Source organism: Oncorhynchus mykiss, unplaced genomic scaffold (assembly GCF_013265735.2).
Source record: "Oncorhynchus mykiss isolate Arlee unplaced genomic scaffold, USDA_OmykA_1.1 un_scaffold_196, whole genome shotgun sequence".
Lineage (NCBI taxonomy): Eukaryota > Metazoa > Chordata > Actinopteri > Salmoniformes > Salmonidae > Oncorhynchus > Oncorhynchus mykiss.
Genome location: NW_023493679.1, coordinates 15,177 through 31,477, shown reverse-complemented (window position 1 = coordinate 31,477; position 16,301 = coordinate 15,177). Strand labels below are relative to the sequence as shown.

At 42.9% G+C, this 16,301-nt stretch overlaps 19 non-coding genes across 19 annotated transcripts; all 19 read left to right on the top strand.

Annotated features, from left to right (window-relative positions):
- The first annotated feature begins 117 nt into the window (after window positions 1-117).
- Window positions 118-199, top strand: trnal-uag. The gene has a single exon. It is a non-coding gene; the product is annotated as a tRNA-Leu (tRNA).
- A 747-nt stretch (window positions 200-946) lies between these two features.
- On the top strand, window positions 947-1,028 carry trnal-aag. The gene has a single exon. It is a non-coding gene; the product is annotated as a tRNA-Leu (tRNA).
- A 737-nt stretch (window positions 1,029-1,765) lies between these two features.
- Window positions 1,766-1,847, top strand: trnal-aag. The gene has a single exon. It is a non-coding gene; the product is annotated as a tRNA-Leu (tRNA).
- A 735-nt stretch (window positions 1,848-2,582) lies between these two features.
- On the top strand, window positions 2,583-2,664 carry trnal-aag. Its single transcript has one exon. It is a non-coding gene; the product is annotated as a tRNA-Leu (tRNA).
- A 737-nt stretch (window positions 2,665-3,401) lies between these two features.
- trnal-uag lies at window positions 3,402-3,483 on the top strand. The gene has a single exon. It is a non-coding gene; the product is annotated as a tRNA-Leu (tRNA).
- A 743-nt stretch (window positions 3,484-4,226) lies between these two features.
- Window positions 4,227-4,308, top strand: trnal-aag. Its single transcript has one exon. It is a non-coding gene; the product is annotated as a tRNA-Leu (tRNA).
- Window positions 4,309-5,045: 737 nt separating this feature from the next.
- Window positions 5,046-5,127, top strand: trnal-uag. Its single transcript has one exon. It is a non-coding gene; the product is annotated as a tRNA-Leu (tRNA).
- A 736-nt stretch (window positions 5,128-5,863) lies between these two features.
- Window positions 5,864-5,945, top strand: trnal-uag. Its single transcript has one exon. It is a non-coding gene; the product is annotated as a tRNA-Leu (tRNA).
- Window positions 5,946-6,688: 743 nt separating this feature from the next.
- Window positions 6,689-6,770, top strand: trnal-aag. Its single transcript has one exon. It is a non-coding gene; the product is annotated as a tRNA-Leu (tRNA).
- A 677-nt stretch (window positions 6,771-7,447) lies between these two features.
- Window positions 7,448-7,538, top strand: trnal-uag. Its single transcript has one exon. It is a non-coding gene; the product is annotated as a tRNA-Leu (tRNA).
- Window positions 7,539-8,268: 730 nt separating this feature from the next.
- trnal-aag lies at window positions 8,269-8,350 on the top strand. The gene has a single exon. It is a non-coding gene; the product is annotated as a tRNA-Leu (tRNA).
- A 727-nt stretch (window positions 8,351-9,077) lies between these two features.
- trnal-uag lies at window positions 9,078-9,159 on the top strand. Its single transcript has one exon. It is a non-coding gene; the product is annotated as a tRNA-Leu (tRNA).
- A 728-nt stretch (window positions 9,160-9,887) lies between these two features.
- On the top strand, window positions 9,888-9,969 carry trnal-uag. Its single transcript has one exon. It is a non-coding gene; the product is annotated as a tRNA-Leu (tRNA).
- A 736-nt stretch (window positions 9,970-10,705) lies between these two features.
- On the top strand, window positions 10,706-10,787 carry trnal-uag. The gene has a single exon. It is a non-coding gene; the product is annotated as a tRNA-Leu (tRNA).
- A 735-nt stretch (window positions 10,788-11,522) lies between these two features.
- On the top strand, window positions 11,523-11,604 carry trnal-uag. Its single transcript has one exon. It is a non-coding gene; the product is annotated as a tRNA-Leu (tRNA).
- Window positions 11,605-12,341: 737 nt separating this feature from the next.
- On the top strand, window positions 12,342-12,423 carry trnal-aag. Its single transcript has one exon. It is a non-coding gene; the product is annotated as a tRNA-Leu (tRNA).
- Window positions 12,424-13,161: 738 nt separating this feature from the next.
- trnal-uag lies at window positions 13,162-13,243 on the top strand. The gene has a single exon. It is a non-coding gene; the product is annotated as a tRNA-Leu (tRNA).
- Window positions 13,244-14,798: 1,555 nt separating this feature from the next.
- trnal-aag lies at window positions 14,799-14,880 on the top strand. Its single transcript has one exon. It is a non-coding gene; the product is annotated as a tRNA-Leu (tRNA).
- A 736-nt stretch (window positions 14,881-15,616) lies between these two features.
- On the top strand, window positions 15,617-15,698 carry trnal-aag. The gene has a single exon. It is a non-coding gene; the product is annotated as a tRNA-Leu (tRNA).
- The last annotated feature ends 603 nt before the right edge of the window (window positions 15,699-16,301 follow it).

Sequence of the window (16,301 nt, the reverse complement as noted above, 5' to 3'; positions counted from 1 at the left end):
AGCAACATGAGATACATAAAGATTTTAAAGAAGAAAATGAAAAAGAAGACTAAAATTCAAGGAAGTACAGACGCTCTAGGTAACTGACAAGAAAGTGTGGAAATCTTGCAAGAGCTGGGTAGTGTGGCCGAGCGGTCTAAGGCGCTGGATTTAGGCTTCAGTCTCTAAGGAGGCGTGGGTTCAAATCCCACCACTGCCATCTTTATTTATTGAGTTTGTTTGCGCAAGCTATCACATGTTCTGCTTTATTTCAGCGTTTTTACTTTCATGCAGGGCCATGCAAGGGAGAAAAGAAGCAATGTTGTGTGTCACGGTTGGGGTTCCAACTCAATAGTGTAGTCCATCGCCTTAACCAACCAGCCACCAAATCCTGTGCCCCCGCGGTGGAAGTTGCACCTCCTACCGGTGGTTCTTCACGTCAAATCCTTGATTGGAAAAAAGGAAAGTTGTGATGGTCTGTGCAACGACCCAGCAGTCCGTTTTAACAGTTGGTACTGTGACCGAGCTGTCCAGAGAACTGGATTTAAGGACCCAGTCTTTCGGAGGTGTCGGTTCAAAGTCCACCACTGCAACTTTTTCTCAACAGAAAACAGAAAACTGTAATGTAATTTCAAACAAGGCCACCAAGGACACCGGAAAATAAAGGGAATCCAGCCTTTACCCTAATTCCCACGTCTGTTATTGCAATTATCTGCCGTGTTTTTCTAATTCAATCTGCTTCAGACATAAAAGCAGAAACTAATTCTAAGTTTATACGATGGAAGAAAGAGCAACATCAGATAAATTAAGATTTGTAAAAAGATAATCAAAAAAAGATGAAGGACGCAAGAGCAACATGAGATACATAAAGATTTTAAAGAAGAAAATGAAAAAGAAGACTAAAATTCAAGGAAGTACAGACGCTCTAGGTAACTGACAAGAAAGTGTGGAAATCTTGCCAGAGCTGGGTAGTGTGTCCGAGCGGTCTAAGGCGCTGGATTAAGGCTCCAGTCTCTAAGGAGGCGTGGGTTCAAATCCCACCACTGCCATCTTTATTGAGTTTTTTTGCGCAAGCTATCACATGTTCTGCTTTATTTCAGCGTTTTTACTTTCATGCAGGGCCATGCAAGGGAGAAAAGAAGCAATGTTGTGTGTCACGGATGGGGTTCCAACTCAATAGTGTAGTCCATCGCCTTAACCAACCAGCCACCAAGTCCTGTGCCCCCGCGGTGGCAGTTGCACCTCCTACCGGTGCTTCTTCACGTCAAATCCTTGATTGGTAAAAAGGAAAGTTGTGATGGTCTGTGCGACGACCAAGCAGTCCATTTTAACAGTGGGAACTGTGGCCGAGCTGTCCAGAGAACTGGATTTAAGGACCCAGTCTTTCGGAGGTGTAGGTTCAAAGTCCACCACTGCAACTTTTTCTCAAAAGAAAACTGTAATGTAATTTCAAACAAGGCCACCAAGGACACCGGACAAATAAAGGGAATCCAGCCTTTACCCTAATTCCCACGTCTGTTATTGCAATTATCTGCCGTGTTTTTCTAATTCAATCTGCTTCAGACATAAAATCAGAAACTAATTCTAAGTTTATACGATGGAAGAAAGAGCAACATCAGATAAATTAAGATTTTTAAAAAGAGATTCAAAAAAAGATGAAGGACGCAAGAGCAACATGAGATACATAAAGATTTTAAAGAAGAAAATGAAAAAGAAGACTAAAATACAAGGAAGTACAGACGCTCTAGGTAACTGACGAGAAAGTGTAAATATTTTGCCAGAGCTGGGTAGTGTGGCTGAGCGGTCTAAGGCGCTGGATTAAGGCTCCAGTCTCTAAGGAGGCGTGGGTTCAAATCCCACCACTGCCATCTTTGTGGAGTTTTTTTGCGCAAGCTATCACATTTTCTGCTTTGTTTCTGGGTTTTTACTTTCATGTCGCCCATGCAAGGGAGAAAAGAAGCAATGTTGTGTGTCACGGATGGGGTTCCAACTCAATAGTGTAGTCCATCGCCTTAACCAACCAGCCACCAAGTCCTGTGCCCCCGCGGTGGCAGTTGCACCTCCTACCGGTGGTTCTTCACGTCAAATCCTTGATTGGAAAAAAGGAAAGTTGTGATGGTCTGTGCGACGACCAAGCAGTCCATTTTAACAGTGGGAACTGTGGCCGAGCTGTCCAGAGAACTGGATTTAAGGACCCAGTCTTTCGGAGGTGTAGGTTCAAAGTCCACCTCTGCAACTTTTTCTCAACAGAAAACTGTAATGTAATTTCAAACAAGGCCACCAAGGACACCGGAAAATAAAGGGAATCCAGCCTTTACCCTAATTCCCACGTCTGTTATTGCAATTATCTGCCGTGTTTTTCTAATTCAATCTGCTTCAGACATAAAAGCAGAAACTAATTCTAAGTTTATACGATGGAAGAAAGAGCAACATCAGATAAATTAAGATTTGTAAAAAGATAATCAAAAAAAGATGAAGGACGCAAGAGCAACATGAGATACATAAAGATTTTAAAGAAGAAAATGAAAAAGAAGACTAAAATTCAAGGAAGTACAGACGCTCTAGGTAACTGACAAGAAAGTGTGGAAATCTTGCCAGAGCTGGGTAGTGTGGCCGAGCGGTCTAAGGCGCTGGATTAAGGCTCCAGTCTCTAAGGAGGCGTGGGTTCAAAGCCCACCACTGCCATCTTTATTGAGTTTTTTTGCGCAAGCTATCACATGTTCTGCTTTGTTTCAGGGTTTTTACTTTCATGCAGGGCCATGCAAGGGAGAAAAGAAGCAATGTTGTGTGTCACGGATGGGGTTCCAACTCAATAGTGTAGTCCATCGCCTTAACCAACCAGCCACCAAGTCCTGTGCCCCCGCGGTGGCAGTTGCACCTCCTACCGGTGCTTCTTCACGTCAAATCCTTGATTGGAAAAAAGGAAAGTTGTGATGGTCTGTGCGACGACCAAGCAGTCCATTTTAACAGTGGGAATTGTGGCCGAGCTGTCCAGAGAACTGGATTTAAGGACCCAGTCTTTCGGAGGTGTAGGTTCAAAGTCCACCTCTGCAACTTTTTCTCAACAGAAAACTGTAATGTAATTTCAAACAAGGCCACCAAGGACACCGGACAAATAAAGGGAATCCAGCCTTTACCCTAATTCCCACGTCTGTTATTGCAATTATCTGCCGTGTTTTTCTAATTCAATCTGCTTCAGACATAGAAGCAGAAACGAATTCTAAGTTTATACGATGGAAGAAAGAGCAACATCAGATAAATTACGATTTTTAAAAAGAGAATCAAAAAAAGATGAAGGACGCAAGAGCAACATGAGATACATAAAGATTTTAAAGAAGAAAATGAAAAAGAAGACTAAAATTCAAGGAAGTACAGACACTCTAGGTAACTGACAAGAAAGTGTGGAAATCTTGCCAGAGCTGGGTAGTGTGGCCGAGTGGTTTAAGGCGCTGGATTTAGGCTCCAGTCTCTAAGGAGGCGTGGGTTCAAATCCCACCACTGCCATCTTTATTGAGTTTGTTTGCGCAAGCTATCACATGTTCTGCTTTATTTCAGCGTTTTTACTTTCATGCAGGGCCATGCAAGGGAGAAAAGAAGCAATGTTGTGTGTCACGGGTGGGGTTCCAACTCAATAGTGTAGTCCATCGCCTTAACCAACCAGCCACCAAATCCTGTGCCCCCGCGGTGGAAGTTGCACCTCCTACCGGTGGTTCTTCACGTCAAATCCTTGATTGGAAAAAAGGAAAGTTGTGATGGTCTGTGCAAAGACCCAGCAGTCCGTTTTAACAGTTGGTACTGTGACCGAGCTGTCCAGAGAACTGGATTTAAGGACCCAGTCTTTCGGAGGTGTCGGTTCAAAGTCCACCACTGCAACTTTTTCTCAACAGAAAACAGAAAACTGTAATGTAATTTCAAACAAGGCCACCAAGGACACCGGAAAATAAAGGGAATCCAGCCTTTACCCTAATTCCCACGTCTGTTATTGCAATTATCTGCCGTGTTTTTCTAATTCAATCTGCTTCAGACATAAAAGCAGAAACTAATTCTAAGTTTATACGATGGAAGAAAGAGCAACATCAGATAAATTAAGATTTTTAAAAAGAGAATCAAAAAAAGATGAAGGACGCAAGAGCAACATGAGATACATAAAGATTTTAAAGAAGAAAATGAAAAAGAAGACTAAAATACAAAGAAGTACAGACGCTCTAGGTAACTGACGAGAAAGTGTAAATATTTTGCCAGAGCTGGGTAGTGTGGCCGAGCGGTCTAAGGCGCTGGATTAAGGCTCCAGTCTCTAAGGAGGCGTGGGTTCAAATCCCACCACTGCCATCTTTATTGAGTTTTTTTGCGCAAGCTATCACATTTTCTGCTTTGTTTCTGGGTTTTTACTTTCATGTCGCCCATGCAAGGGAGAAAAGAAGCAATGTTGTGTGTCACGGATGGGGTTCCAACTCAATAGTGTAGTCCATCACCTTAACCAATCAGCCACCAAGTCCTGTGCTCTCGCTGTGGCAGTTGCACCTCCTACCGGGGGTTGTTCACGTCAAATCCTTGATTGGAAAAAAAGGAAAGTTGTGATGGTCTGTGCAACGACCTAGCAGTCCATTTTAACAGTTGGTACTGTGACCGTGCTGTCCAGAGAACTGGATTTAAGGACCCAGTCTTTCGGAGGTGTAGGTTCAAAGTCCACCTCTGCAACTTTTTCTCAACAGAAAACTGTAATGTAATTTCAAACAAGGCCACCAAGGACACCGGACAAATAAAGGGAATCCAGCCTTTACCCTAATTCCCACGTCTGTTATTGCAATTATCTGCCGTGTTTTTCTAATTCAATCTGCTTCAGACATAGAAGCAGAAACGAATTCTAAGTTTATACGATGGAAGAAAGAGCAACATCAGATAAATTAAGATTTTTAAAAAGAGAATCAAAAAAAGATGAAGGACGCAAGAGCAACATGAGATACATAAAGATTTTAAAGAAGAAAATGAAAAAGAAGACTAAAATTCAAGGAAGTACAGACACTCTAGGTAACTGACAAGAAAGTGTGGAAATCTTGCCAGAGCTGGGTAGTGTGGCCGAGCGGTCTAAGGCGCTGGATTTAGGCTCCAGTCTCTAAGGAGGCGTGGGTTCAAATCCCACCACTGCCATCTTTATTGAGTTTTTTTGCGCAAGCTATCACATTTTCTGCTTTGTTTCTGGGTTTTTACTTTCATGTCGCCCATGCAAGGGAGAAAAGAAGCAATGTTGTGTGTCACGGATGGGGTTCCAACTCATTAGTGTAGTCCATCACCTTAACCAATTAGCCACCAAGTCCTGTGCTCTCGCTGTGGCAGTTGCACCTCCTACCGGGGGTTGTTCACGTCAAATCCTTGATTGGAAAAAAGGAAAGTTGTGATGGTCTGTGCGACGACCAAGCAGTCAATTTTAACAGTGGAAACTGTGGCCGAGCTGTCCAGAGAACTGGATTTAAGGACCCAGTCTTTCGGAGGTGTAGGTTCAAAGTCCACCTCTGCAACTTTTTCTCAACAGAAAACTGTAATGTAATTTCAAACAAGGCCACCAAGGACACCGGACAAATAAAGGGAATCCAGCCTTTACCCTAATTCCCACGTCTGTTATTGCAATTATCTGCCGTGTTTTTCTAATTCAATCTGCTTCAGACATAGAAGCAGAAACAAATTCTAAGTTTATACGATGGAAGAAAGAGCAACATCAGATAAATTAAGATTTTTAAAAAGAGAATCAAAAAAAGATGAAGGACGCAAGAGCAACATGAGATACATAAAGATTTTAAAGAAGAAAATGAAAAAGAAGACTAAAATTCAAGGAAGTACAGACACTCTAGGTAACTGACAAGAAAGTGTGGAAATCTTGCCAGAGCTGGGTAGTGTGGCCGAGCGGTCTAAGGCGCTGGATTTAGGCTCCAGTCTCTAAGGAGGCGTGGGTTCAAATCCCACCACTGCCATCTTTATTGAGTTTGTTTGCGCAAGCTATCACATGTTCTGCTTTATTTCAGCGTTTTTACTTTCATGCAGGGCCATGCAAGGGAGAAAAGAAGCAATGTTGTGTGTCACGGGTGGGGTTCCAACTCAATAGTGTAGTCCATCGCCTTAACCAACCAGCCACCAAATCCTGTGCCCCCGCGGTGGAAGTTGCACCTCCTACCGGTGGTTCTTCACGTCAAATCCTTGATTGGAAAAAAGGAAAGTTGTGATGGTCTGTGCAACGACCCAGCAGTCCGTTTTAACAGTTGGTACTGTGACCGAGCTGTCCAGAGAACTGGATTTAAGGACCCAGTCTTTCGGAGGTGTCGGTTCAAAGTCCACCACTGCAACTTTTTCTCAACAGAAAACAGAAAACTGTAATGTAATTTCAAACAAGGCCACCAAGGACACCGGAAAATAAAGGGAATCCAGCCTTTACCCTAATTCCCACGTCTGTTATTGCAATTATCTGCCGTGTTTTTCTAATTCAATCTGCTTCAGACATAAAAGCAGAAACTAATTCTAAGTTTATACGATGGAAGAAAGAGCAACATCAGATAAATTAAGATTTTTAAAAAGATAATCAAAAAAAGATGAAGGACGCAAGAGCAACATGAGATACATAAAGATTTTAAAGAAGAAAATGAAAAAGAAGACTAAAATACAAGGAAGTACAGACGCTCTAGGTAACTGACGAGAAAGTGTAAATATTTTGCCAGAGCTGGGTAGTGTGGCCGAGCGGTCTAAGGCGCTGGATTAAGGCTCCAGTCTCTAAGGAGGCGTGGGTTCAAATCCCACCACTGCCATCTTTATTGAGTTTTTTTGCGCAAGCTATCACATTTTCTGCTTTGTTTCTGGGTTTTTACTTTCATGTCGCCCATGCAAGGGAGAAAAGAAGCAATGTTGTGTGTCACGGATGGGGTTCCAACTCAATAGTGTAGTCCATCACCTTAACCAATCAGCCACCAAGTCCTGTGCTCTCGCTGTGGCAGTTGCACCTCCTACCGGGGGTTGTTCACGTCAAATCCTTGATTGGAAAAAAAAGGAAAGTTGTGATGGTCTGTGCAACGACCTAGCAGTCCATTTTAACAGTGGGTACTGTGGCCAAGCTGTCCAGAGAACTGTATTTAAGGATCCAGTCTTTCAGAGGTGTAGGTTCAAAGTCCACCGCTTTAACTTTTTCTCAACAGAAAACTGTAATGTAATTTCAAGCAAGGCCACCAAGGACACCGGACAAATAAAGGGAATCCAGCCTTTACCCTAATTCCCACCTCTGTTTTTGAAATTATCTGCTGTGTTTTTCAGATTCAATCTGCTTCAGACATAAAAGCAGAAACTAATTTTCAGTGTACACAATGGAAGAAAGAGCAACATGAGATACATAAAGATTTTAAAGAAGAAAATGAAAAAGAAGACTAAAATACAAGGGAGTGCAGACGCTCTAGGTAACTGACGAGAAAGTGTGGAAATCTTGCCGGAGCTGGGTAGTGTGGCCGAGCGGTCTAAGGCGCTGGATTTAGACTCCAGTCTCTAAGGAGGCGTGGGAGGCGTGGGTTCAAATCCCACCACTGCCATTGAGTTTGTTTGCGCAAGCTATCACATGTTCTGCTTTATTTCAGCGTTTTTACTTTCATGTAGGGCCATGCAAGGGAGAAAAGAAGCAATGTTGTGTGTCACGGATGGGCTTCCAACTCGATAGTGTAGTCCATCGCCTTAACCAACCAACCACCAAGTCCTGTGCCGCCGCGGTGGCAGTTGCACCTCCTACCGGTGGTTGTTCACGTCAAATCCTTGATTGGAAAAAAGGAAAGTTGTGATGGTCTGTGGGACGACCCAGCAATCCATTTTAACAGTTGGTACTGTGGCCGAGCTGTCCAGAGAACTGGATTTAAGGACCCAGTCTTTCAGAGGTGTCGGTTCAAAGTCCACCGCTGCAACTTTTTCTCAACAGAAAACTGTAATGTAATTTCAAACAAGGCCACCAAGGACACCGGACAAATAAAGGGAATCCAGCCTTTACCCTAATTCCCACGTCTGTTATTGCAATTATCTGCCGTGTTTTTCTAATTCAATCTGCTTCAGACATAAAAGCAGAAACTAATTCTAAGTTTATACGATAGAAGAAAGAGCAACATCAGATAAATTAAGATTTTTAAAAAGAGAATCAAAAAAAGATGAAGGACGCAAGAGCAACATGAGATACATAAAGATTTTAAAGAAGAAAATGAAAAATAAGACTAAAATACAAGGGAGTGCAGACGCTCTAGGTAACTGACGAGAAAGTGTGGAAACTTGCCAGAGCTGGGTAGTGTGGCCGAGCGTTCTAAGGCGCTGGATTAAGGCTCCAGTCTCTAAGGAGGCGTGGGTTCAAATCCCACCACTGACATCTTTATTGAGTTTGTTTGCGCAAGCTATCACATGTTCTGCTTTATTTCAGCGTTTTTACTTTCATGTAAGGGAGAAAAAAATCTATGCTGTGTGTCACGGATGGGGTTCCAACTCAATAGTGTAGTCCATCGCCTTAACCAACCAGCCACCAAGTCCTGTGCCCCCGCGGTGGCAGTTGCACCTCCTACCGGTGGTTGTTCACGTTAAATCCTTGATTGGAAAAAAGGAAAGTTGTGATGGTCTGTGCGACGACCAAGCAGTCCATTTTAACAGTTGGTACTGTGGGCGAGCTGTCCAGAGAACTGGATTTAAGGACCCAGTCTTTCAGAGGTGTCGGTTCAAAGTCCACCACTACAACTTTTTCTCAACAGAAAACTGTAATGTAATTTCAAACAAGGCCACCAAGGACACCGGACAAATAAAGGGAATCCAGCCTTTACCCTCATTCCCACGTCTATTATTGCAATTATCTGCCGTGTTTTTCTAATTCAATCTGCTTCAGACATAAAAGCAGAAACTAATTCTAAGTTTATACGATGAAAGAAAGAGCAACATCAGATAAATTAAGATTTTTAGAAAGAGAATCAAAAAAAGATGAAGGACGCAAGAGCAACATGAGATACATAAAGATTTTAAAGAAGAAAATGAAAAAGAAGACTAAAATACAAGGGAGTGCAGACGCTCTAGGTAACTGACGAGAAAGTGGGGAAATCTTGCCAGAGCTGGGTAGTGTGGCCGAGTGGTCTAAGGCGCTGGATTTAGGCTCCAGTCTCTAAGGAGGCATGGGTTCAAATCCCACCACTGCCATCTTTATTGAGTTTGTTTGCGCAAGCTATCACATGTTCTGCTTTATTTCAGCGTTTTTACTTTCATGTAGGGCCATGCAAGGGAGAAAAGAAGCAATGTTGTGTGTCACGGATGGGGTTCCAACTCAATAGTGTAGTCCATCGCCTTAACCAACCAGCCACCAAGTCCTGTGCCCCCGCGGTGGCAGTTGCACCTCCTACCGGTGGTTTATCATGTCAAAGCCTTGATTGGAAACAAGGAAACTTGGGCTGGGCTGTGCGATGACCCAGCAGTCCATTTTAACAGTGGCCGAGCTGTCCAGAGAACTGGATTTAAGGACCCAGTCTTTCGGAGGTGTGTGTTCAAAGTCCACCACTTCAACTTTTTCTCAACAGAAAACTGTAATGTAATTTCAAACAAGGCCACCAAGGACACCGGACAAATAAAGGGAATCCAGCCTTTACCCTAATTCCCACATCTGTTTTTGCAATTAACTGCCGTGTTTTTCTAATTCAGTCTGCTTCAGACATAAAAGCAGAAACAAATTCTAAGTTTATACGATAGAAGAAAGAGCAACATCAGATAAATTAAGATTTTTAAAAAGAGAATCAAAAAAAGATGAAGGACGCAAGAGCAACATGAGATACATAAAGATTTTAAAGAAGAAAATGAAAAAGAAGACTAAAATACAAGGAAGAGCAGACGCTCTCGGTAACTGACGAGAAAGTGTGAATATTTTACCAGAGCTGGGTAGTGTGGCCGAGTGGTCAAAGGCGCTGGATTTAGGCTCCAGTCTCTAAGGAGGCGTGGGTTCAAATCCCACCACTGCCATCTTTATTGAGTTTGTTTGCGCAAGCTATCACATGTTCTGCTTTATTTCAGCGTTTTTACTTTCATGCAGGGCCATGCAAGGGAGAAAAGAAGCAATGTTGTGTGTCACGGATGGGGTTCCAACTCAATAGTGTAGTCCGTCGCCTTAACCAACCAGCCACCAAGTCCTGTGCTCTCACGGTGGCAGTTGCACCTCCTACCGGTGGTTGTTCATGTCAAAACCTTGATTGGAAAAAAGGAAAGTTGTGATGGTCTGTGGGACGACCCAGCAGTCCATTTTAACAGTGGGAACTGTGGTCGAGCTGTCCAGAGAACTGGATTTAAGGACCCAGTCTTTCGGAGGTGTCGGTTCAAAGTCCACCACCGCAACTTTTTCTCAACAGAAAACTGTAATGTAATTTCAAACAAGGCCACCAAGGACACCGGAAAATAAAGGGAATCCAGCCTTTACCCTAATTCCCACGTCTGTTATTGCAATTATCTGCCGTGTTTTTCTAATTCAATCTTCTTCAGACATAAAAGCAGAAACTAATTCTAAGTTTATCCGATGGAAGAAAGAGCAACATCAGATAAATTAAGATTTTTAAAAAGAGAATCAAAAAAAGATGAAGGACGCAAGAGCAACATGAGATACATAAAGATTTTAAAGAAGAAAATGAAAAAGAAGACTAAAATACAAGGGAGTGCAGACGCTCTAGGTAACTGACGAGAAAGTGTGGAAATCTTGCCAGAGCTGGGTAGTGTGGCCGAGCGGTCTAAGGCGCTGGATTTAGGCTCCAGTCTCTAAGGAGGCGTGGGTTCAAATCCCACCACTGCCATCTTTATTGAGTTTGTTTGCGCAAGCTATCACATGTTCTGCTTTATTTCAGCGTTTTTACTTTCATGCAGGGCCATGCAAGGATGAAAAGAAGCAATGTTGTGTGTCACGGATGGGGTTCCAACTCAATAGTGTAGTCCATCACCTTAACCAACCAGCCTCCAAGACCTGTGCCCCCGCGGTGGCAGTTGCACCTCCTACCGATGGTTGTCCACGTCAAATCCTTGATTGGAAAACGGAAAGTTGTGATGGTCTGTGCGATGACCAAGCAGTCCATTTTAACAGTGGGTACTGTGGTCGAGTTGTCCAGAGAACTGGATTTAAGGACCCAGTCTTTCGGAGGTGTCGGTTCAAAGTCCACCGCTGCAAATTTTTCTCAACAGAAAACTGTAATGTAATTTCAAACAAGGCCACCAAGGACACCAGAAAATAAAGGGAATCCAGCCTTTACCCTAATTCCCACGTCTGTTATTGCAATTATCTGCCGTGTTTTTCTAATTCAATCTGCTTCAGACATAAAAGCAGAAACTAATTCTAAGTTTATACGATGGAAGAAAGAGCAACATCAGATAAATTAAGATTTTTAAAAAGAGAATAAAAAAAAGATAAAGGACGCAAGAGCAACATGAGATACATAAAGATTTTAAAGAAGAAAATGAAAAAGAAGACTAAAATACAAGGAAGAGCAGACGCTCTCGGTAACTGACGAGAAAGTGTGAATATTTTGCCAGAGCTGGGTAGTGTGGCCGAGTGGTCAAAGGCGCTGGATTTAGGCTCCAGTCTCTAAGGAGGCGTGGGTTCAAATCCCACCACTGCCATCTTTATTGAGTTTGTTTGCGCAAGCTATCACATGTTCTGCTTTATTTCAGCGTTTTTACTTTCATGCAGGGCCATGCAAGGGAGAAAAGAAGCAATGTTGTGTGTCACAGATGGGGTTCCAACTCAATAGTGTAGTCCGTCACCTTAACCAACCAGCCACCAAGTCCTGTGCTCTCACGGTGGCAGTTGCACCTCCTACCGGTGGTTGTTCATGTCAAATCCTTGATTGGAAAAAAGGAAAGTTGTGATGGTCTGTGGGACGACCCAGCTGTCCATTTTAACAGTTGGTACTGTGGGCGAGCTGTCCAGAGAACTGGATTTAAGGACCCAGTCTTTCAGAGTTGTTGGTTCAAAGTCCACCACTGCAACTTTTTCTCAACAGAAAACTGTAATGTAATTTCAAACAAGGCCACCAAGGACACCGGACAAATAAAGGGAATCCAGCCTTTACCCTAATTCCCACGTCTGTTATTGCAATTATCTGCCGTGTTTTTCTAATTCAATCTGCTTCAGACATAAAAGCAGAAACTAATTCTAAGTTTATACGATGGAAGAAAGAGCAACATCAGATAAATTAAGATTTTTAAAAAGATAATCAAAAAAAGATGAAGGACGCAAGAGCAACATGAGATACATAAAGATTTTAAAGAAGAAAATGAAAAAGAAGACTAAAATACAAGGAAGTACAGACGCTCTAGGTAACTGACGAGAAAGTGTAAATATTTTGCCAGAGCTGGGTAGTGTGGCCGAGCGGTCTAAGGCGCTGGATTAAGGCTCCAGTCTCTAAGGAGGCGTGGGTTCAAATCCCACCACTGCCATCTTTATTGAGTTTTTTTGCGCAAGCTATCACATTTTCTGCTTTGTTTCTGGGTTTTTACTTTCATGTCGCCCATGCAAGGGAGAAAAGAAGCAATGTTGTGTGTCACGGATGGGGTTCCAACTCAATAGTGTAGTCCATCACCTTAACCAATCAGCCACCAAGTCCTGTGCTCTCGCTGTGGCAGTTGCACCTCCTACCGGGGGTTGTTCACGTCAAATCCTTGATTGGAAAAAAAAGGAAAGTTGTGATGGTCTGTGCAACGACCTAGCAGTCCATTTTAACAGTTGGTACTGTGACCGTGCTGTCCAGAGAACTGGATTTAAGGACCCAGTCTTTCGGAGGTGTAGGTTCAAAGTCCACCTCTGCAACTTTCTCTCAACAGAAAACTGTAATGTAATTTCAAACAAGGCCACCAAGGACACCGGACAAATAAAGGGAATCCTTCCTTTACCCTAATTCCCACGTCTGTAATTGCAATTATCTGCCGTGTTTTTCTAATTCAAACTGCTTCAGACGAAAAAGCAGAAACTAATTCTAAGTTTATACGATGGAAGAAAGAGCAACATCAGATAAATTAAGATTTTTAAAAAGAGAATCAAAAAAAGATGAAGGACGCAAGAGCAACATGAGATACATAAAGATTTTAAAGAAGAAAATGAAAAAGAAGACTAAAATACAAGGGAGTGCAGACGCTCTAGGTAACTGAAGAGAAAGTGGTGAAATCTTGCCAGAGTTGGGTAGTGTGGCCGAGCGGTCTAAGGCGCTGGATTTAGGCTCCAGTCTCTAAGTAGGTGTGGGTTCAAATCCCACCGCTGCCATCTTTATTGAGTTTGTTTGCACAAGCTATCACATGTTCTGCTTTATTTCAGCGTTTTTACTTTCATGCAGGGCCATGCAAGGGAGAAAAGAAGCAATGTTGTGTGTCACGGATGGGGTTCCAACTCAATAGTGTAGTCCATCGCCTTAACCAACCAGCCACCAAGTCCTGTGCCCCCGCGGTGGCAGTTGCACCTCCTACCGGTGGTTCTTCACGTCAAATCCTTGATTGGAAAAAAGGAAAGTTGTGATGGTCTGTGCAACGACCCAGCAGTCCATTTTAACAGTGGGTACTGTGGCCGAGCTGTCCAGAGAACTGGAGATAAGGATCCAGTCTTTCAGAGGTGTGGGTTCAAAGTCCACCGCTTTAACTTTTTCTCAACAGAAAACTGTAATGTAATTTCAAACAAGGCCACCAAGGACACCGGAAAATAAAGGGAATCCAGCCTTTACCCTCATTCCCAGGTCTGTAATTGCAATTATCTGCCGTGTTTTTCTAATTCAATCTGCTTCAGACATAAAAGCAGCAACTAATTCTAAGTTTATACGATGGAAGAAAGAGCAACATCAGATAAATTAAGATTTTTAAAAAGATAATCAAAAAAAGATGAAGGACGCAAGAGCAACATGAGATACATAAAGATTTTAAAGAAGAAAATGAAAAAGAAGACTGAAATACAAGGGAGTGCAGACGCTCTAGGTAACTGACGAGAAAGTGTGAATATTTTGCCACAGCTGGGTAGTGTGGCCGAGCGGTCTAAGGCGCTGGATTAAGGCTCCTGTCTCTAAGGGGGCGTGGGTTCAAATTCCACAACTGCCATCTTTATTGAGTTTGTTTGCGCAAGCTAACACATGTTCTGCTTTATTTCAGAGTTTTTACTTTCATGCAGGGCCATGCAAGGGAGAAAATAAGCAATGTTGTGTGTCACGGATGGGGATCCGACTCAATAGTGTAGTCCATCGCCTTAACCAACCAGCCACCAAGTCCTGTGCCCCCGCAGTGGCAGTTGCACCTCCTACCGGTGGTTGTTCACGTCAAATCCTTGATTGGAAAAAAGGAAAGTTGTGATGGTCTGTGCGACGACCAAGCAGTCCATTTTAACAGTTGGTACTGTGGCCGAGCTGTCCAGAGAACTGGATTTAAGGACCCAGTCTTTCGGAGGTGTCGGTTCAAAGTCCACCGCTGCAACTTTTTCTCAACAGAAAACTGTAATGTAATTTCAAACAAGGCCACCAAGGACACCGGACAAATAAAGGGAATCCAGCCTTTACCCTAATTCCCACGTCTGTTATTGCAATTATCTGCCATGTTTTTCTAATTCAATCTGCTTCAGATATAAAAGCAGAAACTAATTCTCAGTTTATACGATGAAAGAAAGAGCAACATCAGATAAATTAACATTTTTAGAAAGAGAATCAAAAAAAGATGAAGGACGCAAGAACAACATGAGATACATAAAGATTTTAAAGAAGAAAATGAAAAAGAAGACTGAAATACAAGGGAGTGCAGACGCTCTAGGTAACTGACGAGAAAGTGTGAATATTTTTCTACAGCTGGGTAGTGTGGCCGAGCGGTCTAAGGCGCTGGATTAAGGCTCCAGTCTCTAAGGAGGCGTGGGTTCAAATCCCACCACTTCTATCTTTATTGAGTTTGTTTGCGCAAGCTATCACATGTTCTGCTTTATTTCAGAGTTTTTACTTTCATGCAGGGCCATGCAAGGGAGAAAATAAGCAATGTTGTGTGTCACGGATGGGGATCCGACTCAATAGTGTAGTCCATTGCCTTAACCAACCAGCCACCAAGTCCTGTGCCCCCGCAGTGGCAGTTGCACCTCCTACCGGTGGTTGTTCACGTCAAATCCTTGATTGGAAAAAAGGAAAGTTGTGATGGTCTGTGCGACGAACAAGCAGTCCATTTTAACAGTGGGTACTGTGGCCGAGCTGTCCAGAGAACTGGATTTAAGGACCCAGTCTTTCGGAGGTGTCGGTTCAAAGTCCACCGCTGCAAGTTTTTCTCAACAGAAAACTGTAATTTAATTTCAAACAAGGCCAGCAAGGACACCGGAAAATAAAGGGAATCCAGCCTTTACCCTAATTCCCACGTCTGTTATTGCTATTATCTGCCGTGTTTTTCTAATTCAATCTGCTTCAGACATAAAAGCAGAAACTAATTCTAAGTTTATACGATGGAAGAAAGAGCAACATCAGATAAATTAAGATTTTTAGAAAGAGAATCAAAAAAAGATGAAGGACGCAAGAGCAACATGAGATACATAAAGATTTTAAAGAAGAAAATGAAAAAGAAGACTAAAATACAAGGAAGTGCAGACGCTCTAGGTAACTGACGAGAAAGTTTGGAAATCTTGCCAGAGCTGGGTAGTGTGGCCGAGCGGTCTAAGGCGCTGGATTAAGGCTCCAGTCTCTAAGGAGGCGTGGGTTCAAATCCCACCACTGCCATCTTTATTGAGTTTGTTTGCGCAAGCTATCACATGTTCTGCTTTATTTCAGTGTTTTTAATTTCATGCAGGGCCATGCAAGGGAGAAAAGAAGCAATGTTGTGTGTCACGGATGGGGTTCCAACTCAATAGTGTAGTCCATCGCCTTAACCAACCAGCCACCAAGTCCTGTGCCCCCGCGGTGGCAGTTGCACCTCCTACAGGTGGTTCTTCACGTCAAATCCTTGATTGGAAAAAAGGAAAGTTGTGATGGTCTGTGCGACGACCAAGCAGTCCATTTTAACAGTGGGAACTGTGGCCGAGCTGTCCAGAGAACTGGATTTAAGGACCCAGTCTTTCGGAGGTGTAGGTTCAAAGTCCACCTCTGCAACTTTTTCTCAACAGAAAACTGTAATGTAATTTCAAACAAGGCCACCAAGGACACCGGACAAATAAAGGGAATCCAGCCTTTACCCTAATTCCCACGTCTGTTATTGCAATTATCTGCCATGTTTTTCTAATTCAATCTGCTTCAGACATAAAAGCCGAAACGAATTCTAAGTTTATACGATGAAAGAAAGAGCAACATCAGATAAATTAAGATTTTTAGAAAGAGAATCAAAAA